Source organism: Arvicanthis niloticus, chromosome 14 (assembly GCF_011762505.2).
Source record: "Arvicanthis niloticus isolate mArvNil1 chromosome 14, mArvNil1.pat.X, whole genome shotgun sequence".
NCBI classification, from domain to species: domain Eukaryota; kingdom Metazoa; phylum Chordata; class Mammalia; order Rodentia; family Muridae; genus Arvicanthis; species Arvicanthis niloticus.
Window position 1 is genome coordinate 19008458 of NC_047671.1, and position 23492 is coordinate 19031949.

General features: G+C 38.6%; 1 protein-coding gene across 4 annotated transcripts in view; it reads left to right on the top strand.

Annotated features, from left to right (window-relative positions):
* The first annotated feature begins 375 nt into the window (after positions 1–375).
* Rab27b (RAB27B, member RAS oncogene family) overlaps positions 376–23492 on the top strand; it is a 162272-nt gene continuing 139155 nt past the window's right edge. Inside the window, exons 1-3 of one of the 4 annotated variants that reach the window (XM_076912493.1) lie at positions 378–469; positions 600–676; positions 20142–20283. The gene's annotated coding sequence lies outside the window, so the exon portion shown is untranslated. Of the gene's footprint in view, positions 470–599; positions 677–20141; positions 20284–23492 lie in introns of all 4 variants that reach the window. The other 3 variants (XM_034518289.2, XM_034518290.2, XM_076912492.1) reach the window with 3 other exon arrangements.

The window sequence follows — 23492 nt, forward strand, 5'->3', positions numbered from 1 at the left end:
GAAATTCCTATATTGCTCCCTTTACAAAGTTAAATGTGGGCTTAAAAGAAAACACGAAATAAATACATCTCAATAAACATGGTGTCCATGAAAACTAGTTACCTGTCTGGTGGCCTTTAACGTTAACATCGTTAGCACTCTTTGGTCATCTCTAATCCCTTTATTCTCAACAGCATAGCTTGTATGACATTAGCAAACTAATACTTACTTAGCATCCTTCCATAAACAATGCCTGCTGTTGCTGCTGCTTAGCCAGGTGACCTCCTTAAACCCTCCTGGTGGCAGCCTCTGGCAGAGACCAGGGCGGCCTGGTGGAATCTCCTAGCTTACTAACCTGAGCAGGCACTAGGACCGCCCAGACACTGTCTGCTGGAGCGCTTCTCACCCTGTCAGAAGGACTGAGCCGGTTTAGCTGTTACACAAGAAGAGAGCAGCGGGCTCCGACTGCCTCCCTTTTGCAGACGAGAAGGTATAGACAAGCTATTTATCACTCGGCTTTTGTACAATGTCTGCGTGCTGTCAGTGTTCACGTAACCCGATGCTCTGCCAGCTGTCCAGCTCTAACGGGTTACTCTGTTATTTTATGTTAATTCCCACAGCGGACGAAAGCCCCAGTGCTGTAAAGAAATGGGCTAGCTAGTCCCCTCGAGGCTGTGGTCTGGAAGCATCTAGAGGTGTAAGTACCTGGTCTCAGATCTCTAAGGCACTGGCTGTGTTCTGTTCCTTGCTCCTTTTCCTCCTCACTGAAGGAGCCAATGTGCGGTGCCATCTGCATGTTTCATTCACGAAGAGCAACAGAGGGTGACAGAAACCGCAGGTGATGGGGCCCTGAAACTCCACTTTGGAGTGGCAGCGTTCCTTCCTGTAGGTTTCAGGTTTGCTACAGAAGCTGGGCTTGCACACAGTTTGGATAGGGGAGTGGTTTTGCTCAGGGCGTCGGAGTGCTGGCTCGGTTTCTGCTTTCTGTTTCCAAAGGTTTCAGCGGTCCTTTCTAATCATTGCTCTGGTGCAGGGTAGGGGTCTCTCCCTGATTCCTTTATGTCTACAGCTCCTTGCTCTTACCATTAGGGTGGACTTTCAGAAAGCTGATGAGACGTTCATGTCCCAGAGTAAAGCATTAGAAGAGAAACCCACTTTATCGACCACTCTTCCACTCTGTGGCACGGTTAGGAGACGGCACGTAGAAGCATGAGAAATTAGCAGCTGGAGTCTCTTCTAACAACATGTGTGCTGAGGGAATTGTTGACTGTTAGAAAACGTAAAGGAACATGGTTTTACGAAGAAAACTGAGATTTAAAAAAAAAAGAAAGAAAGAAAGAAAGAAAGAAAGAAAGAAAGAAAGAAAATCATTTACAAGCCCGTTGAAATGGCCTCCCAGGGCCTCTGTATTGCTTTTAACTTTAAGACCTGGTTAGATTGTTAGGTATGTTGGGTCCTCCAGTAATCCATTTATATGTGTGTTTCTGCTGCCAATTGTAGTATGCAAATCCAGAGAGGTTTATAATATTAAGGTTGTTAATAGTCAGTTCATGGTTTACAAGATAAACCTGGGGAAAGAAAATAACCAAGATGCAATGCAAGAAATGGTATTGTGAGTTCACCAAAAGCAATGATTAAGGAATTTAGAAAATCCTTTTAAGGGATCAAGAAGTTTTGTATTAGCTGGGGGGTGGGGTGGGGGGTGGTGACCTTCCTTTAATCCCAGTACTTGGGAGGCAGAGGCAGGCTGATCTCTGTGAGTTTGAGACCAGCCTGCAAGTTTCTGAAACACAGCAAGTTTCAGAACAGCTGGCTTTATACAGAGAAATCTGTGTGATGTCTATTCCTGGTTGTCAACTTGATTACATCTGGAATGAACTATAATCTAGAAATGGAGGGCACACCTGTGATCCAGATCTTGCGGCTGGAAGACAGGTTTCTAACCTGGATTTTGACATGGCAATCTTGAGGCATAGTGGCCATGAAAAGCTTAGGCCCAGGCAAAGTAATACATGCCTTTAATTCTAAAAGACTGAAGCAAGCAGATCTCTGAGTTCAAGGTCAGCCTGGGACAAAGCAAGTTTTAGATTCAGGCCTGGTGGTACCCACCTTGAATCTGAGCCACGCCTTCTGCTGGAGGCCTACATAAAGACATTGGAGGAAGCAAGACTCTTCTTGACTGCTTGCACTTACTTGCCAGCACATCTGTTGGAACCCACTTCTACTGAAGACCAGCTGAAACAACTAGCCTCGTGGGACTGAGCAACTATTAGATTCTTGGACTTCCCATCCATAGCTGCCCATCGTTGGGTTAGTTAGACTAAAGTCATTACAATAAATTCCCTTAATATACAGGGACATTCCATAAGTTCTGTGTCTGTAGAGAATCCTAAGACACCCTGTCTCAAAACAAGACAAAATAAACAAAGAAAAAAAGAAGGTTTTGCATTTAGATGCCTGTGTATCTTACACATTGAAATGTATTTTATACATTGTATAATAAATATACATTATATACATATAATATATACATACATATAATTTACACATAATTGTATAGTATAGAATAAATATATCTCACACATTTAAATATTTGATACATTAAAATAAAATGCCCTAAACAAAAACATGTTCAGTAATGAACCCTTTGCAAATGTGCCTATAAGTCTCCTAAACTGTGTTTGACATGTAAAGAGAGTGGTGCCTACGTTTTACTACACTAATTGAAACTTTTCATGTTTTAAATATTGAGCTGTAATATTTACCTTATAAATATAACATATTAGTTTAAGTGAAGTTAGAACTAGTTATAACTATAAATTTGCAGTGTCTTTAGGATGTAACAACTATATAAAACAAGAAAATATCAATATTCCTACATGATATTCCTTAAGCAGAGAAAATCATTTTTATTGTGGACTCCTGGAGAAAAAAAGTCAAATTAGACACAGTAATTGCCTTTCACTAATTTGAGAACCCAGGGTAAATTTTAATTCTATGTTTCAGTTGTTGACATAACTGTGGTATATACTTCTGTAAACTTTGTGTGAAGTTTTGTACTTTTTTTAAAAAAAAGATTTATTTTATATGTGTGAATACACTGTCAATGTCTTCAGACACACCAGAAGATCCCATTACACCAAATTTTATTACAGTCAGTTGTGAGCCACCATGTGGTTGTTGGGAATTGAACTCAGGACGTGTAGAAAAGCAGTCAGTGCTCTTAATGGCTGAGCCATCTCTCCAGCCCCTGACTTTCATTTTTATGTGCTTAGCACCTGTACTTTGTTTGAAAACAGTGGAGCCCAGGATTAGCCACCAAAAACTGAAGTTAAACCTTCTAATAGAGATTTGCCGATGGGAGGGTGTAGTGTTCATTGAGTGGGTAAAGAATGAGACTGTTGGAAGGGAGGGGCCCTCCTTCTAGATTCCTGCAGAATGAAAATCACAACTCATACTTGAATTTTTGAGTAGTGGTTGCCCTCCATAAACCGCAATTGGGTAAAGTTGCATGTAACTTGAGACTTTTCTTTTGAAAGCCAATTAAACTTTTTGTGAATTAAATAAAACACTGAATGGGAAGTCACTGAGAGCACAGTAAGACGTCAGGTTCACACTGGCATAGTTGCATGACCCAGGAAGGACAATATATATATTGTAGTCTAACAAAAAGAGAAAGTTATTAACTACCTGGCTTTGAGGGCCAAGGAATTATCATTTCCATAACTGGTCATTTCTTTAAAAAAAAAAATAGATAAAAGAGTTTGAGCAGTGCCTGGCAGCCTGCCTACACCTGTAATCCCAATGCTTAGGAGCACAAGCAGAAGGATTGCAGGAACACGTCTAGCCTGGGAGCTGCACAAGAAAACACTACTTCCTAAACTGGATTCAAAGAGAAGAAGATAGTGAACATGAAGAGGAAGACTAAAGAAGAGGAGATGGAGGAATTGTACACACAGCAGAAAGCTTCTGAAATCTAGCCTTTGAGTATAAAATCAATAAAAGTCTAAAATGTGTACTATGCATTTCTTGATAGGCAGGCTAATCCAGAATATTGTTTTAGTTTTCGCCTCCTGCTTCACATAGCAATGCAGACATGGCTGTCATTGTCAAATTCTCACTCAGGCTGAGATCTTAGTCTAAACGGAAAGAAGAAAGAGAACCTGTACATCAGCATGCACCTCTCTCTGGCCCCAACTCTGGATAGAGTGTGACCAGTTGCCTCATGCCTCATGCTACTGCAGCTGTGACTTGCCTGTCAAGACGCACTGTATCTTCAAACTGTGAACAAAGACATAACCCTTCTCTTCCTACATTACCATTGCCAAGCCTTTTGCCACAACAATGAGAAAAACAACTAAGATACATTCCCTGTAGCAGTTGGAAAGAGACAACACGATTGGGGAATCGTCCATACAATACGACCAATCAAAATGCAGAACTGTAGAGCCAAGTGGATAACTGGACAACACAACTCCCACACCTAAGGCTCAGAGAACACAGAGGAAGAGGGGTAGGAAGACTTTAATTGGCAGAGGAATGGGGCATTGTGAATCTGCATCTCTGAGGAATGTCAGCAGCTATAGCCATAAAGTCTCAGTCACCTGACTTCCGAAACATGGGCTGAAAGGGGACAGTAGATGGGGAAGAGCTGGTGAGGCCTCAACCCTACACAAGGAACTATGGGCAGCTAAGGAATGCTGAGACTCACCAATTGAGTACCTAATACCAAATGGTTATCCCCCAGCATATGCATACATGTAACATTATACAGACTGAGCAGGCTGTATTTACACATTTAGGAATATACAGGTGTGTGTGTGTGTGTATGCGTGTGTATGCATACAATTAATGAAAAACGAGGGCATGAATTTGAAAAAGAACAGAGGGGTATGAGGGAACTTTAAGAGTGGGGGTGGGGGGAGAGAGGGAGAAATTATATAGTTACATTATAATCTCAAAAAAATTAAACAGGCTGCATTCACATGGATTAGTCTGGTCTTCTATAAAACCATAAACACTGTGATTGACCAGTGTTAATTATGATACTATTTTTCCGGGGAAGAGTGCACTGAGATGAATATGCCCAGCAGGTTAGACTCATAGCCCATGGCTAACCTATACGTACTCATACTGGGCTCTGCCCATCAAACACAATGAGAGATTCAATATGAACAAGTCTGGCGCATCACAATGTAGAGCCTAGAGTTCAGATTCAAGTTCAGATTCATAGATGGGGAAAGTAACTCACTGACTGCTACAGCTATTTCCATTTAAACACCTGGAATTGTGCTATCTCACTGTACACTGTGCTATCTCACTGTACACTGTGCTATCTCACTGTACACTGTGCTATCTCACTGTACACTGTAATATATGCACATGCACACCCATAGCCACGTTTATATAGGCAACCAATTGCTTGAGTCAATTTTTAATTTTTTTTTCACACACCATATTTTGGTCACATTATTTCTCCTCCCAACTCATCCAGGATGTCTCTGGTCTCTATTCACCCCAAATCATATTCTTTTAGAGTTAGTTTTTAAACAGTAAACTACAGTGTCATGATTTAAACTTTCCCTTCCATCATTTCTAAGGGACACAGTTAAGCAGAAGTTAAGAAGTTTAGAAATGTCATGTCATTAAAAAATAAACTGGAATGGAATAGCTAGACACAGACAAAGTTGTTTTGTCAAAAAAAGTCAAGAACTCAAATTAAAATGTTGAGTTGAAAAAGACTGGCATAGGAAAGAGGAATGGTGTGTGTGTGCGTGCTCGTGTGTGCACGCACATGTGTGGGCATGTGCACGTGCACCTGTGCACTTATAAGCACAGGATTTTGATAGTGACAGCCATTGATAAATTAATAAATTCTGATTAAATCCTGTACAGAACTATGAAAGTTCTATATCCTGTGAGGGTGTAGGGTGTGATAAATCAAGGTGTTCTGAGCAACAATTTAACTAATGGGAGAGGCAGAACAAAAATTTAAATTTAAATTCCTAAAATGTTTTTCAACTTCATTTAAGATCTACTTGCAGTCTGGAATGCTGACACTTGTGTGTTCTAGAAATGTAAGTCCTTCCTCCTCCTCCTCTTCCTCCTCCTACTCCTTTTCCTCTTCCTTTTCTTCCTCCTCTTGTTCTTCTTCCTTCTCCTCCTCTTCCTTCTTCTCCCACTCCTCTTCCTTCTCCCCTGCCTCCTCCTCCTTCCCCTACTCCTCTTTCTTTTTAAATATTACCTGTTAGAATTGAATTCTATGTTAATCATCAAATTGCCATTTTTAAAATATTTGTTATTAAAATATTATTTTGCAAACTAATCATGGGTTTATTTGTATTTCAAATACAAACATTTAAGGTGTGGAAAGAAGAGTGGATTTCATATATAATCTGAAACATAGCAGTTATTGATGAATATTTTAAAAGTTGAATAAGGGCTGGAGAGATGGCTCAGTGGGTTAAAGTTCTTTCTGCTTTTCTAGAGGACTCAAGTTCTGTTCCCAGCATCCACATCTGTTGGCTCACAATTACCTGTAACAAGGAGTCTGACTCATCCTTTCTTGCCTCTGCAGGCACCTGCCCCCCCCAAACATGCACATGTGTGTGCACACACGCTCGTGCACAAACACATAAATAAATAAAATAATAAAGATGTGTTAAATGTTGAATAATAAAAACATTATATTAATAAAGTGCTAAAATTTTGAATTAAATAATCTGTAGTTAGTTATAGATAGGCATTCAATAGACAAAATTCTTAATTACATATCATCTTTCAGTGGCATGTATCTAGTAGGGTCAGTAATTCTTTTTTAAATATATATTTAAGCACACATTCAGTTCTATCTATTTGAAATACCAAAAAATTACAACTTAAAAACAATCATGTCATAACTACGATTTCTTTCAAAAGGCATAACTAGAACTTTAGTTTATTTGTAACCATTAAATCTCATAAATAATACCATCAAAATCATAAAACATTCCAGAATTAACTCATATAAATATTTTGGCATGACGATAAATGTAGAATATAGAAGAAGTTTGCTATTAGTAGACCCTAAATGCAATCTTGAAAATATTTGCTCTTTAGTAGACATACTTTACAAAATTTAAATTTAATTTTCAAACTATGGTTTTACTAGTGAGATGTAAAAAAATGTGGTGGATTTTGTTTCTTAGTCAAGAATTGAATATCAAAATTAATAAGAATTATAAAAATTATACCAATCGAGAGAACACAGTTCCTTTTGAGATGCGTATTAAGTACCTGAAACTTCTGGCTGGTTGACAAGACATGACTTAGCAACAGCATATTTGCAAACATTTCGTGGTTTGAAGCCTCAGGAAACTCAGGATAAATGGTCAATACAAGTGGCTGCTGGAAACACTAGTGTGTGCTTAGGCAAGTGAGCAAGGGGTCCAGGACCCAGATGCTGCTAAGTAAGTTCTCACTCACTCAAAGTAGGAAACGTCAGGATTCTGTGCTCTTGCTGGGTTCTGCATGCTACAAGGGTTCCGGGTTACTCAAAATCCTATCAAAGTAAAAAAACATAAAGATACTTTAGACTTGCAAGGATACACAGCACTTTGGAGTATAGAAAGAGAATAGTTAAGAAAGCTTTTAACCTGTCATCAACAATTTGTAAGAGAAATGGGAGTTGGATTTAGAACACGATGAAAGAGTCTTTCTCTACCAGTGGTGGAAGCCCAAGGAATCCAGAGCTCAGTAGTTTCCTTAGAAATAGAGAACCCTCGGGCAGAGTGGTATGTTTAAGACACAGGATCGTGATATGAATTCAGAACACGTTTGGGAAGGAGATCTGGTATCAGATAACAATGACCAGTGACTCTTGCCAGTCATATCTCTGACTTACATGTGTAATGAATAGAAAAGGGATTTTGAGGACTATCAAATATAAAGGCATATAATAAAGGCATTTGATACAATATTTACTGTAAGTGTTACAGCCCTTCGGGGGAAAGGTTCCCCCAGTGGAAACTCTGCAGCTCCAAGGGGAAAGATTTCCCCAGTGTGAGTGTTACAGCTCTGAAGGGAAAGGTATCCTAACAGGCAGGAGCCAAGGACTATCACAAAATCACACCACACAACAAACCTCACGCAAAAAAATCAAATCACACAAGGGATTTATTGGGAAAGACAAAAGAGGGTGGCAAAACAACTGAGTGGGAGGCGAGTTTTAGAAAAGGGTTCTTGGGATTGCAAGCTCAGGGATGGATGAGTTTTCAAAACCCAGAAGTGGGCTCAGACCTTTTACTTTGCATGTATATTAAAAAATGCCCACCTTTTCCTTTCTTTCCATGTCTCAGTGGCAATTAAACTTTATGTTAGTGTGTGTTTCACAAAAAGGAAAATAGAGATTCAAGTTTCCCAAAAGTGCTTAAATTTACTGAAGGGAGGTCTTCTGATGAAAAGGAGATGATAAAAAGGGAAATTATTCTTTAACACTCCACACCACTGTGTTACATATCCCCTCCCTTGAAAGTGTCCCTAACTGGCTCCTTACTCATTTTTTTTTACTTCAATGACATAAAGCACTCCTATCTGAAGATTTAAAGCTAATAACAACAAATGATACAGGAACACGTGTAAAGTCTGTCTGTCTGTCTGTCTGTCTGTCTGTAATGTTTGTCTGTCTGGGTTACTTCATTCCCAATGATTGTATTTGACTTCATCCTTTTATCTTCAAACACTATAATTTCATCTTTCTTAACAGCTGAATAAAACTTTATGGTGACAATGTATAACATGTCCATTATCCATTTCTCAGTTGATGGACATCCAGGCTGTTCCCAGTTTCTGTCTACTGTGAATGGAGCAGCAATGCACACGGAGAAGCAGGTGTCTCTATAGGAGGAAATACTTGGGTATATGCCAAAGACTTCTGTAGCTGGATCACATGCTAGATCTGTTTCTAGATTTTTGAGGACCTTCCACACTGAAATCCATATTTATTCCTCCAGTTTGCACTATCACTGGCAGGGAATAGGTGTTTCTCTTTTCCCACATCCATACCAGGATTTGTTGTCATTTTTAAAGTCTTACTTATTCTGACTGGGGTATAAATCTCAAAGGAGTTTTAGTCTAAAAGGGGTTTAGTTCTCTGATATCTAAAACCTACTACTGAATTAGCTTCTGGGAATATGTATGTATATGTATGTGTATGTATATATATTCATATACATACAAATATAGATGTGTATATTTTGTCTCTGTGTGTGTATATATAGTATATGTGTGTGTCTGTGTGTCTATATATGTATGTGTGTTTGTGTATGTGTGTGTGTGTATTTAAAAGTTTAAAAGGAGTCACCTTATTACAGGACAACAATGACTCTATTAGAAGCATACAGAATTTTACTGAAGCATACTCCATTAGAGCTAACAGAATTTTGGACTCATCGGCAAATGAGATTTCATAGGACCCCAAAATATTATAGGCTATTTTCAATTTTCTTTGATTACCCCCCAGGACTTAACAACAAGATCCTGTTGTAGAAGTAGCCACATACTTGAGTCATAAACCTTGGAGAAATCAAGCTGCTGTTCACCTGCAAGCTTCATCTCTGTTGCGTAGCTTTCTTAGTGCTAGAAGGTGCTATACATGCTACCAGAGGAGAAAGATAAACACTGCTCACTTAGTCATAAGTCTTGTATGCTATAACAGTGATCAACCTGACAAGACATCCCATTGGTACAATAGTATCACAGATGTCATTGGAGGGAACTGACCACTTTCTGATTGTAGTTAAGGCCTGTTCCACAAATTAAAAGTCATACTTGACACTAATGCCAGGGCCTAGAACCTAAGGCTAGACCAGTCTTAGACCCTAGTGGAGAACCTACTACCATTTCTCTGCAAAATAGACATAAAGTATTAAATTGAATCTTCATGACTTATTATTATACCCATAGAACTAATACAGTAATAAATGAAAAGGGAAAAACAATATAAATATTTATGAGTAAGAAAGTTGTTGTTAGAAGTAAGAATTATAACATTATGGGCTGATAAGACTGATTAACTATTACTTGACATAAACCTAACAACTTTAGTCTTTGGAACTCACATGGTAAAAAGAGAAAATAAAAACCTGCAAGGGTATTTATGCATCATGAGAAGTGTGTGTGCATTTATTTGTGTGTGCCTTCACATATGCAAATACACCCACACACTTGCACGCATGCTGGCAGAAACACACACAGTATAATTTTAAAAGAGAACAATTGTAACAATACTTGATGAAATTTGTTGTTTTCTAATGTGGTATCTCTTAACTGTATCACAATGAATAGTTTATATAATGTATATAGTTATAACATTTCTATTTCTTGGTTGAGTGAATAGAACACAAAACATTAGTATAAAGAGGGTTGGGAAAACCGAGAGACAGGAGTTAAAACAGGAAGCTTAGGGGGGGGAAGTTTAAATATTTGTAATATTTAAAAAATATTTGTAATATTCTAAAAAGAATTTCAAGGGGAGATAGAAGACAGGAACAGAGAGAACTCACATTCTAGGGACAAGGCCTAGAGTTTCTTGGAGAAAGATCCTCCCCCAAAAGATGCTGAGTGTGCACAACCCTAGTCAAGGTCGTGAGGGGGAGACAAAACCCTAGGTACACTAGAGATAGACTGTGCTACAGCAATGAAGACAGAATACAGGTGTTACTGTAAAAGCAAGTTGGATGTAAATTCTAGAATGTGGTAAGATGGAAAGTGAGGTGGAGCTTACCTGTGTAACAACTGTCTAGTTCATGCCATCTGCTGCGGTAGCCCCTAGAGAAATGACATGAATTTACAGGGGACTCTGTGTACCGCAGTGGATTAATAGAAGAAACGAATAAGCAAGAAGGGATATTTTGAGTTTACCTTTATGGAAAGGCAGTTTGACAAGCTTGTAAGAGTTTCTCCAAGCAGAAACTCTTACAGACACATGTTTCTAGGATTGACAGCCCAAATTCTACACAACGTGTTTAGTAAATGTTGTGTAGTAAATGGAGAGAGGGAAATGACTCTTCAGTGACCTTTCTTGATTTGTGTCACTATTTCCATAGGTTTAGGTGCCTTTGTGCATTTAGTTGCATTTTTGCCTAAAAGACGCTATCTAGGATTACTACTGCAGTTCCAAGGATATTTTGAACGAAAAAAAAAAATTATCCAAAGCTGAAATACAGATGTGGATATAGACCACAACGAATGAACACACAGTCATCCATCAGCCACCACTGGATATTAAGTGTTCCTCATTAGCAAGCAGAGTACGTTTCTAGCATGTTCTACTCTTTGGGTGCCCATTCTGTTTTCTCCTTGGCTTCTTTTTGTTGTTTGCAAAGCTTTGTTTTATAGTTAAGTTGATATGTTTTTCTCTGAGAACGGGTTGGCACAAAACATATCATTTTTGGTATTAAAATAATGATCACTCAATTAAAACTGTTTAATCACAACAAGAAAATGCTTTTTTATCCTCGCCATGAGTCACACAGAGTTTCAGCAGGCAGCAGAGTCCAAACTGACCAGTCGTTAACAGCTGGCAGAAAATGGCCACCAATCCTCCAGCGATCACAAGAATCCACGGCATTGGGGTTATTTCTAAGGCACCATTTCCCCTCCCCCACTATACTCTTTGGAGGTGCAGAGATAAAAAAAAAAAAAAAAAACCTTTCTTTCAGTGGCAACTCAAAATATCCTTACTCATGATTCTGACACTAAGGCCAAGCATCTGCTGGATCTACTGTGGTAACTATGATGTCTTGTGGCAAATCCTCATTTTCAAGGTTAAATATAACCCATAGTTGGATTGTAAGACAAAAGAGGAAAAAAAGGCCAAAAGATGGTGCTGGGTTCCTGGAGCTAGAGTCACTGGTGTTTATAAACTGGTTGTGCACTGGGAATTGTACTCTGGTCCCCAGCACAAGTGCACATGCTCATACCAATGAAGCTGTCTTTTCAGCACCTTATAATTTTAAATGACACACTATTGTGCAGATTTATGGGCCACAGTGTGATAGCTGGATTCATGTATATAGAGTAGAGTGAGAAATGTGTATAGTATGCAGTGAGAAATCATTTCTGTCTCCTTAACCAGTCACTGCTTCTTTTTTGTCAGGAGCATTTGAAACTCTCCATACGTTGTATAAAATATACAATGTTTAGTTGTAGATCAATGGTTGCATGAGAACCCAATTTCCAGCTAAAAAGTGAAGTGTGTGTGCACATGCGCGTGCACACATGTGTATGAATTACTGTATATTACATGCTTTGCTATAGAATTTATCTTTTAATTTTAATCTTTGTTATAGAACTTAATCTTCCTACACTTATTTTTCTAATTTAGAAAATGTTTCTATTATACAAAGAAGTACCATTATTGGAAGTGTCTGGCATCACGAGTTTTGTAAATTTGTATTTCTTCTGTTATTTTCATCACTGTCTCACCTTTTCTTACATAAACTGTCCAAAATAAGCTTAGCATCCAGAGCTTCTTCTGACCCCAACACCACTCCAGTGATCATTTTTGAAACGTTTACTTATTGAGGCTTTGCCATTTTATATAAATCCACACTTAATTGACACTCTGTCTAGATCTGTGGCATTTTCTCTGTCAGTCCAAGAAGGATTGGGGAAATTTCTCATCTGAGTGTAGAATATGCTGTCGGATAATGATGACCTCTTTTTATGTCTTAGCAAGGAGGAAATACTAGAAAAGACATGAATCTTGTGTCTTTCTTTGTGTGTGTCAGAGGTCATCTCTCTGAAGTGCAATTGGCCCCATTAAACAGCAATTGCTTTTGAAAGTTATCACTTAAAGTGGTGTTTCATCAGTTACAACAGAACTCAACACTCATGGGGAGACCATGTCTTCTTCTGTTCTATCTTGTTTTGGATCAAGAAAGATTCTTTCTCTCAATAACATTCTACCTATGCTAATGCAATCTGACCTTTCAACTTTCAAATATTTAAATTAATGTTTAGAAGGAAGTTTTGAAAACCCCACCAACATTTTCAGTATAGAGTCCAGGTTACAACATCCTAGATCTGGAAAGAAAAGCCATATCTTATGATTCTCAAAGTGCTCTTCTACAAACATGATTTTGTCGAAATGGAATTTCTAAATTAAAATGTAACTCCCTGATAAAGATAAAATGGATGAATGAATATATCAGACTCTCCCTCCTTAGCTCATTTGTTAAAGAAAAAAAAATCAGAAGATGTAATGACTAGTTTAGAAACTACTTAAGAAATTGGTTTATGTTAGCCCTTGTAAACACAAGGATTAGGATATATTTTTATGAGAAGTCTCATCTGGGGCTATCTGTTCCCAAAGATAAAGCATACTTATATTTATATGAGACAAAACCCTGTAAGCTAACTCTGCAAATCAACAGATACTATTATTAAATCTGAAATGAACTCAGCCCATTCCCTTGAACAGTCCTGAGGGACCTTTGTCAGCACATGCTATTGAACATTATTTCTGCTCATCTCTTATCTTGTCCCATGGTTTAGAGCAGAGAAAGCATGGCCAGCCATGCCTGTGAGCCAGCCCACTGCCTGATCCATGAATGGTTTCTTATTGAAAGACAGATTTAATCTTATTCCTCAGATGCATCAAAAGTACTCATTAATAATGCAGTTCTCCTTGGCTTTGCCATTCTAGGGTTTTAAACAACCTAATTTCTTTACCTCTACCTGAAAATTTTCATAAGAAATGCTCAGTTAGACTTCTCATTTCTCTCATTCCTATATCCTAAGACTAGAAAGCCAATCCTAAGACATCTCTCTTCTATGTTTCCTTCATATTATCTTTACATTAGATGAAGTCTTCCTTATAAAGATGTCTTAAATTTGCTACTTAGAGTACCTAACTCATCTCTTTGCTTGGTCCTGTGTTTAGGAAGCAGGTGCTCACTTGGTTCTTTCCTGGGAAACTTTGACAGCTCTATATATGTTCTTAAATCATAAACTGCTGTATTTGATTAGATAGGACTTATTCTCAAGCAGTTGGAAAGATTGCTCATTACTTGCTTCACATGCATGCAGACTTGAGTTCACATTTCTGCCACACTCATAAAATCTACAGGCAAGACTAGTCAATGCCTATAACCCAAATACTGGGTGAGGACATGAGAAGTGGGAAAGGGGTATTTACTGGGCTTGCTGAATACAAAGATTGATGAACTACCCTGTTTCAGGGGAATAAAGCAGAGAGCGACAGACTAGGCATCTAATGTCCTCCTCTGGCCTGCATGTGTTTATTATGGGAATGTACACCTCATACACAGGTGTATATAGCACACAGATACTCACACACACACGCACACATAAATGAGAGAGAAATAGAGAGAGGGAAAGAGAGAGAAAGATAGAGAGTTTTGTAAATTATATTCCAAGTTTAGATTCAGTTAATGTTTGGATTTACTCAGTTACATCCTGCTACCAATCAACTCTGGTTCTTCCTTGACCTAGGCAGATAACTTACTACCATGGAAAGTAAGTAGACTAGAAATATTTGATTTGAGTCAAATAACTACACTGCAGTTTTCTTTGTGAGTTCACCCAAGTCTTCCCAGTTAATTGTTCTTGGTGTGGATCTAGGATTGGCAGTCTGCTTTCATGTAGCATTGATTGGCAGTCCACAAAGTCATAACTATTCTACTGGTCCATGAGCAAATTGCACAGGCAATGCCAGGTTGCGATGCTGTCACCTTGCTAGGCCTTGGAGAGGACTTGGTACCATATTTTCTGAGTGTCCATGCTTGCTCTTTCTTGAAAGTGCCAGTTTGACTCCTAACAGAACATTTAGATATACACAGAGAAGCAAAGAACTGCTTGAAAGACAGCTCATGACTAATGTATTACCATAATCAAGATGAACAGAAAAGAGAACACAATTTGTTAGCAACTTTTCATAAGATTCAATCAACATTTTCTCAAGAGTGACAGCACAGTACAAGACTCCCAAGACCTCTCTGCTGTTGCGCTTACTGGAGCCCGATGTTGGACACCAAACTGTTGCAGCCCGTACTGCCCATTCCGGTCCGAGGGTCAGGGTCTAGCGAGAGAGAGAGTGGGGAAAAAGGGGAAGAGACGCGAAGAATGGAGACAAGACAGAGATTCTGATCAAGTCTCGTTTATTGAAGGGAATTTTGAGCTATTTATAGGCTTTTGCCACGTGCCTTGTAGGCGCGTGAATACCACGTGCCTTGCAGGTGTTGATATGACGTAAGCCTTACAGGCGTCTATAGCGTGGACAGCACGTGCACCGCAATGCCTTGCAGGCTTGGATAGCACGTGCGCCTTATAAGCATGTATGGTGTAGATAGCACGTGGACAGCACGTGAACTGCATGCCTTGCAGGCGTGACTACCACGGGCACCTTGCAGCTGGGGCCAGTAAACAGCAACACAAAATATGTGGGATATCAGAGTGTGCTTCAGCTATCGTAGGCTATTGAAAACCAAATCTTTCGTCAGGGTATATGGTTCCAGATGGCTGCAAAGTTGATCTAGCCGCTTTCTGCTAAAGTCGGCTCCCAACACTCTGCGAAAGCATATGACCCTGAAGTATTTGTATTCACATTTACCCTGTGAATAGCTAAAGGAAGAGTAAGCACCATTTAACAAGCACTTCTTGTAACAATATTAAAAACATCTAAATGTGAAATCACACACAGGCATGATGAGCACACACAGTAATTATTTCCAAGATTTTTCTGTTTTTATTCTTTTTTTTTGAGTTAAAGAAGAAAATGTTAAGATTTCTCACATTCTTTTCAATTATATAATTCTATAGCTGTTTTGCAGACTAGCCTCCAGAACTACTTAAATATTTGCAAAAATGACTACCAGCATAGAATAAATCTACACATATATAAATACTTTGATATAACTTGTTAAATGACAAAAGAATTTGTAGTGGGAGATATTTAAATCTCCAACCCAATCAGGACCAGTCAATGAAAACATGACTCACCAATTATGAATATAATCTGTAAGCCTAGATTGGGCAGATACCCCTACACTACTCTGTACCCCTTCTATGAGACTCTTCTACCTCCTTTACCCTCGTCGTCCTCTCTCTCTTCTCTTCCCAGTCATCGTCTTCCTCCTCCATTGTCAGATAGTATGTTTTGTTAAGAAAAATTTGAGAAAGCATATGAATGTTGACAATTTAGTAAGAATGTGTCAGAATAAAAATGGCCAAGTTAGATTTTAAAACTGGCTGACATCTACCAAGTCATAAATTACTGAAGCTGTTTCACTAGGCCAAGTCGTGTTTGCTCCTATGCTAGATGGCCTTTGTCAACTTGACACAACTGAGTTACCTGGAAAGAGAGAACTTTAACTGAGAAATGTGCTTCATCAGATTGGCCTGTGCAGGATTTTCTTGATAGCTAATTTATGTAAGAGGGCAGAGCCTACTGTAGGCAATACCATCCCTAGGCAAGAGAGTCAGGGCTTTATAAGAAAGGAACCTGAATGTGAGTCTGAAAGCAAGCCAGTAAGCAGCTTTCCTCCATTTTCCCTGCTTCAGTGCTGGGCTCCAGGTACCTGCCTGAAGCTCCTGCCCTGGCTTCCCTTGATATTTTTATATATCCTGTAAATTGAAATAAACCTTTACCTCCCCCAAATTGTTTTTGTTCATATTAGTAGTTATTGCAGCAATAGAAAGCAAGTTAGAATAGGTCTCAATTACAAATTTCTACAAATCCAATTATTTTCTAGAACTTTAATTGATAATTTTTTAAAAAAAATTAGTTAAATTAAGTGCACTTAGACCTAGACCAGTGTTCCATAAGATCATTACAATTTATTTGATTCTATTTAATTCCAAGGTTATAAAGTCAAATCAGTAAAAATTGAATAAATATAAAAATTTCCTCAGTTGTATTTTTTATTTTGTTTCTTTGCTTTAATTCAATACAATATGAAAATTCTCTCAGTTGTATTATTTTTATTATTTTATTTGTTTGTTTGTTTGCTTGCTTGTGAGATGGGATTTGTCTATGTATTCCTGGCTAACTTAATATTTGTTACTCCCCTGCCTCAGCTTCCCAAGCTCTAGGGCACGCAACACCACGCCTAGCATACTTTGTTTTTCCTGAGAGAATTGCATACTCATTTGAAGAAATTTGATCAACAGGGATAGAAAACTTGAAAACATTGTTTTTCAAATATTATTAGTTTTCCTTTTTGGCAAAAAAAAAAAAAAAAAAAGAAATAAAAGACTGAAACGCATTTGAGAAAATATACAATTCAAATGATGGGTAGCTTCTCACTTATGTTTCTGTTTGTGTGAGTAAAGTACTTAGCTAGGCACACTCATGTTCCTCTAGAGTCACCTCCTAGTTTCATAGTCTGCCACTGACCCTGGGGGGCTGTCTTATATAAGTAGGTTTATGTCTGGTCAATAGGAAACTTGTCTTTGATTAATTTATTGACTTAAACAAGCTGTGGGTTCTTAGGTATACAGTCAGAGAAAACGGGTTTCTGCCCTTGCCTGAAAAATAAAATAGTGATAACCTTATTGACTAAATAGATCAACCTTTATTGACAGTATTAGTCATAGGACATCTATGTTCAGATGTCAAATGATATTAAACTTGAGAAGCTTATAAAAGTAGAGAGAAGAATGGACGTAGTTTTATTTTCTTAACTCTTTTGGGACAGTAATTGGCATATTGGCACCTTTCCTCCCTACCCTCCTCTTATGATGTGTTTATCCATGAGCTATGAATTTCTGCCAATATTTTTTTATTTCTTTTGTAGAATATGATCATATAGCAATCTGTATTTTCACAATTTAACTTAGCATCTGGCAAAGAGATGGTCAATATATGTTTATCAAAGTGGTTTGGCTCCTTTAGGTTTATCTGGGTAGAAATCACACAGAAGCAAGTAGCAGATCCTTTAATGGTAACAGCCCCAGAGGCTCACACGCTGAGCATCCAAAACAAGAAGCTTTAAGAGCTAAGTCTTGAGAATTAGAGGCTTATGACTCTTAAGCTTTCAAGCCAGAGGCTAATTGCTATAAGTGCGGGCGGTTATTGCCCTAGGCTCAGTATGCCAACACTTAGTGGCTAGAGCATAGCTTCTAAATGTTGAGGGTAGAGTCCAAGCCTATCCTCTGCGGTTCTTCCATGGACTCCTCTACTGACAGGGGTGTGAAGTGTTTGTAACAGCAGCTCCCATCCTTGGCTCTGCACAGGTTCTCTTCTTCCCTCCAATCTCTCACCTTCTCGATGCTTCTACTTTCTGCCCAGTCTAAGGTTCTGCTCCCAGCCCTTCCCTGGAGCTCCTCAGCTATCTCTTAGTGTTATCTAAAAAAAAACAGATACCAAAGTTTGACAAGGCAACTTTGCTATGGCATACATCATATAAAATAAGCCAACTACTTTGACTGTATGTCTCAGTGAGTGTTGAAGAATGCATATCTGAGTGTAACCACCATTCCAGTCAAGACCAAAAAGTGTCAGTCTTCTGTAACATTCCTTTGCAATTAGCCCTGGCCTTAGTCTACCCCTGATATACTACTGTTGGTCACTGTATGTCTTAGTCAGAGTTTCTATTCCTGCACAAAATATCATGACCAAGAAGCAAGTTGGGGAGGAAAAGGTCTATTTAGCTTACACTTCCACATTGCTGTTCATCACCAAAGGAAGTCAGGACAGGAACTCACACAGGACAGGAACTTGGAGGCAGGAGCTGATGCAGAGGCCATGGAGTGGTACTGCTTCCCACGGCTTGCTCAGCTTGCTTTCTTATAAAATCCAGGACTAGCAGCCCAGGGATGGTATTGCCCACAATGGTCCCTCCAACTTTTGATCACTAATTAGGAAAATGCCTTACAGCTGGTTCTCATGAAGGCATTTCCTCAAAGGAGGCTCCTTTCTCTGTGATAACTTCAGCTTGTGTCAAGTTGACACACAAAACCAGTAAATACACTGTAACATAATTTACTCCTTCTGGAATTTCACGTACATAGAATTGTGAGTACGTATTTTTCTTCATGTTTAGCTTCTTTCATTTAGTGAAACATTTAAGAGATCTGCTTAAATCCTTGCACATATCCACAGTTCAATTTTTTGCTTTGGTTTGTTTCAACTTCCTAACATTATTCTACCACATAAACAAACCCATTTTTTTTGTCCATTATCTTATTGATGTATGTGTGGAAATCCTGTTGTTTTGCAGGGGCTAACATGATAAAGTTGCCATGATCCTTTGCATAGCAAGTCTTTGTATAGACATGTTGGTATTTCTCTTGGCGAATGCCACAAAATATAATGATGAAGCCACAGAGTAAGGGTGCATTCATGATTATAGGATGCTAATGCTACAGGATTTCCACAGTTCTCTCTCTGTCTTACTTTTCCTAGAACACACTACAAGGACTAATTCCTTGGTACACTTGATATGCCCGATGCTTCTAAAATCTAATCTGCCAGTGAGCATTCTGTGACTTCCGTTTCCTTCTGCTGATAAACACTACTTCTGACCTGATTTGCGTAGGCACATCTGGTATGTGTATGTCTTCTATTGGGAGAATTTTATTCAGATACTTTTGCTCGCATAGATATCTAAGCATTCTCTCCATATTATAGATATAAAACAACGTTTGTAAAATGTACTAGAAATATTTTATCCATTCTGAAATTTGACTTTTCAGTTTTATAATAGATCCTTTCCTTATAACAATGCTTTACATTGATACTATCCTATTTTCCCATTTCCCCTCTTCTATTTTATAGACTGTTGATGGATACAAAAGTTAATTCATCCATGCCTACTGCTAGAAAATTGCAATTACTCAAGTGACTTTTTCTACAGAACAATAACAGTATGACTTGCCCTCTAAGAGGTGACCACAGTGAAGCTCTTCATCATCTAGTTTCTAGATATTGTAACAGCCCCAAACTCTGACATCTAAATAGGAAGAATTCTAGACCCTCGGGGTTCGGGAGGAAATGACATGATGTTCTCTCCATCTCTACACTGAATAAAGATTTTGCAGTCAGGCCACTTTTCTAACACAGCATGCTTTTTTATTCCCGGCAGCATTATGGCATAATTCATGTGGATGTTAGACCAGGAGAGGAAATGAGAAAGTTCTCACCAATTTTTCATTCACAGGACACCTGCCCAAGTTGCACAGCTTGACAGCTGAACATCTCCAGTCTGCACATCACTCTCTCTCAAATGGAGTCAGGCCTCCAGAGCAGCTGAAGTGGCCCCATGGGGTCAGAATGAGATCTTTGTAATCGGGCAAAATTAGGTATGCATGCTGGATTGGCAATTTGGGCAAGTCGCTTAAGTATCCGGAGCCACTGTCTCCCTTGAAAGTAGAACTCAAAGCCTGGGTTACACGTTTTATTTTGTGAGCTCTAAGTAACAACCTTTTTTCCTCTTATTGACTGGTGATACCAAATTGAGGAAGAGATTCTTTTTTCTATGCTTCAGTTTTATTAACAGGAGAAAGAGGGACATGACATTGATGGAAAATGAAGATAAAAAATTGGTCTTTGTTTTAATAAATCCCACTTAGGCTTTTTCAGTAATAGCCACCATCTATCACATTTTATCTTTTTGGTCATGTATATGAGATTAAGGACCTTGATATACAAACATTAGAGACACATGATGTCATAATTACTTTCAAAGGTAAGACCAACACTTACTAACAGAGTTCATGATATCCGATGGGACCATATAAAATCTTCAATGAGTGATTCCAAATTTAAACAATGCATGTAAAGCTATAGTAATAAGACTAACCTATTTTCTCCTGTAAGTGCCAAATCTGTCCTGGCCTCCACCTCACTTCCCCACCCTGGTCCTGAAGCCTAAGTGCACTCCATTCCGTAGTATTTCTTGATGCTTTTGTAGGCAAAGATTTATCTATATGTTCCCCTCTTTTTGTGACATAAACGTATGTTATGGATACCTCTTAAGTATCTACTAGCTTTAAAAATATACACATACGAAGTAGCAGATGAGCTATAAAGATCCCAGAATAAAATTCTAAGAAATTTTCGACAGTATGCAATATGCTGCTCGGCCGAGCTGCGCAAGCAGCAGCTTTGATGAAAACTGGTCTACCTCCTGGATTCATGGCTTGATTCTTGAACCCACAGGCAGAAGGTGACAGTAAATTCAAACTCAAACTACAGCTTTTGAAGACTTTTTCTAGAGTTTAACTACTTGCAAAAACATGCACAGGGAATTCTGACATTCTTCCTTCTGGCAAAATCAGTCTTCGGAGGTTGGGGCTTAGCTGAAAGGCTTCTGCTGCAAAGGAAAGTGCATCCCAGTATCAAAGGGGGATGCTACTCTCTTCATTGGAGAGCAAGCACTTTCATATCCAAAACTTGAAAGGAAAAATGCAAAGCTTGAAAAAAAAAAGAACCCAAGGCAGTCTTTTTGTTTGTTCTGATTGTTGTTGTTGGGGGGGGGGAGAGGGAGGGATTAGTAGAAAACACTTCTATTGCTTGCGAAAAGGAATTAATTGTAACTGGAGGAAGATGGGTGCCTCTTTGAGCATCGTCTCCCTAGACACTTACATGAGAAGCCTTAATGTCGGGAACAGTGTTGCAGTTACTATCATAAATGCAGTCTATCTCTTTGCTAGAGTGTCTGGACGTAATTCCATCCTCTGATTTGATGTGAGTCCAAAAGTCTATGTATATATAATTACTTACATCTACAAGGTAAAAAGGAGAAGGAATCTGGGATCTGTGATATAAATATTAGGTACAAGGTCACTTAAATAGTCCATGTTTTCAGTAAGAATTAACGTGCTGTTTGTACAACAGATTTATTCCCATCCAGATATTTTTGCTTCTGCCGCTAAATTTATTTGCATCTCTTGAGTACAAAGCAAGGAGTCTGATGAACAGGTGTCCTGGAGACAGCTGAATGGTGGGTGTAAGGCAGTCTGGCTCCCACATTTTCTGTGTTGCTAGAGGGTGACAGAGAACACAGCAAATCCTGGGAACCAAACCATAGGGAGAAGCCTGCCAGCTTGATCATCAAGACCAAAGACTTTCCGGTTGTGAAACATTTGAAAGCCTCTATAGATGTTGGCAGTGTACCAGGATGATAGTATAGGTCTATCTCCTAAAACGGATGCTCTGCAGCACTGTAAAATTGGCATCTATGTCCTCGTGTAATGCTTAGGGCCAGCTTTACACAGGGGGATCGGACCACAGTATACTTGGAAAAGACACAGGAGCTACCTATCCTCAAAAATGGGCTTTATAATTAGGATTGGTAAATTCAACAGAAGATAACCCCTTTCTGGTCCTGCGGTCTCCATCAGGCAAGGACTTCAAGCTTATTGTTTATGTCTGTGACTGTGTATCTGATCCCAAATGCATATTACCATGTAGCAGTCGGGTACCACATTGTTGAGTTCTTATGATTTCAATTACTTTTCGCTTCTGCATCTCTCAAGCTTTGCCTCCCCTATATTTGAGACATTACAAAATATGCTTGGGTTTTAGAGACAATGCTAGTTATTAGACTGTGAAATCAGAATTTCCAGTTTGAGCATTTTGTATGGTTTTTATTGAAGCTTTCTCCGTGACTGATCTAATCCTATTTAAAATTATAATATTGTTTTGTATCCACAAAATCATCTGAGCCCTCCAAAGGATTACCATATTTCCTGAGAGGATTATGTAATTAAAAATATAAACACAGAAGGGTTATCTTGAGAGTCTTCTGAAAGTCTGAAGGAGGAATCAGTGAATTTGATGAACTGAGTTTTTCTCACAAGCCTTACTCTGCCCTGCAACACACTTTGGGGTTCACTGTAGTGAATGTCACAGGCAATTTCTTCTTAACAAAATGAAAATTTTCTAAGTGAACAGGCTTAAGTTTAAGTCGATTTAAGGCCCTCTCTAAAAGAATATGGTCCTTGAGTGGGCAGGGAAAAGCAGCAATTGCATGTCTTCTTACAATATGACCTAAAACAAAGTCCTCAGACTGTGGGAAACAGAAGAAAGCCAGAGTTCTAGACTCAGCTTAAAGTCTTTGAGATTGAAGCTCTGGCTTTGATTTTTTATTTTTATTTTTTTAATGAGTATAGGAAGGGGCTGGAACAATGGCTCTGTTAAAAAAAAAAAAAAAAAAAAAAAAAAAAAAAAAAAAAAAAAAAAAAAAAAAAAACATTTGGGTACTTTCTAAAGGACCTGGGTTCAATCCCAGAACCTACCTGACAGCTCACAACCATCTGTAACTTCAGTACTAGAGGATTAGACATCTACTTCTAGCCTTCCATGGGCACAGAATACATGTGCTGCACAGACATACAGAAGGAAAACTACCCATTTGCATATAAGAAAAATGAAAGAAAAATTAAACCCGTGTGTACAGATGTACAGTCACACAAGTTTGAATATGGGGACCAGAGGACAACTCTGGGTGTCATCCTCAGGAATAACATTTATTTATTTATCTCCTTTGAGACAGGGTTTCTCACTG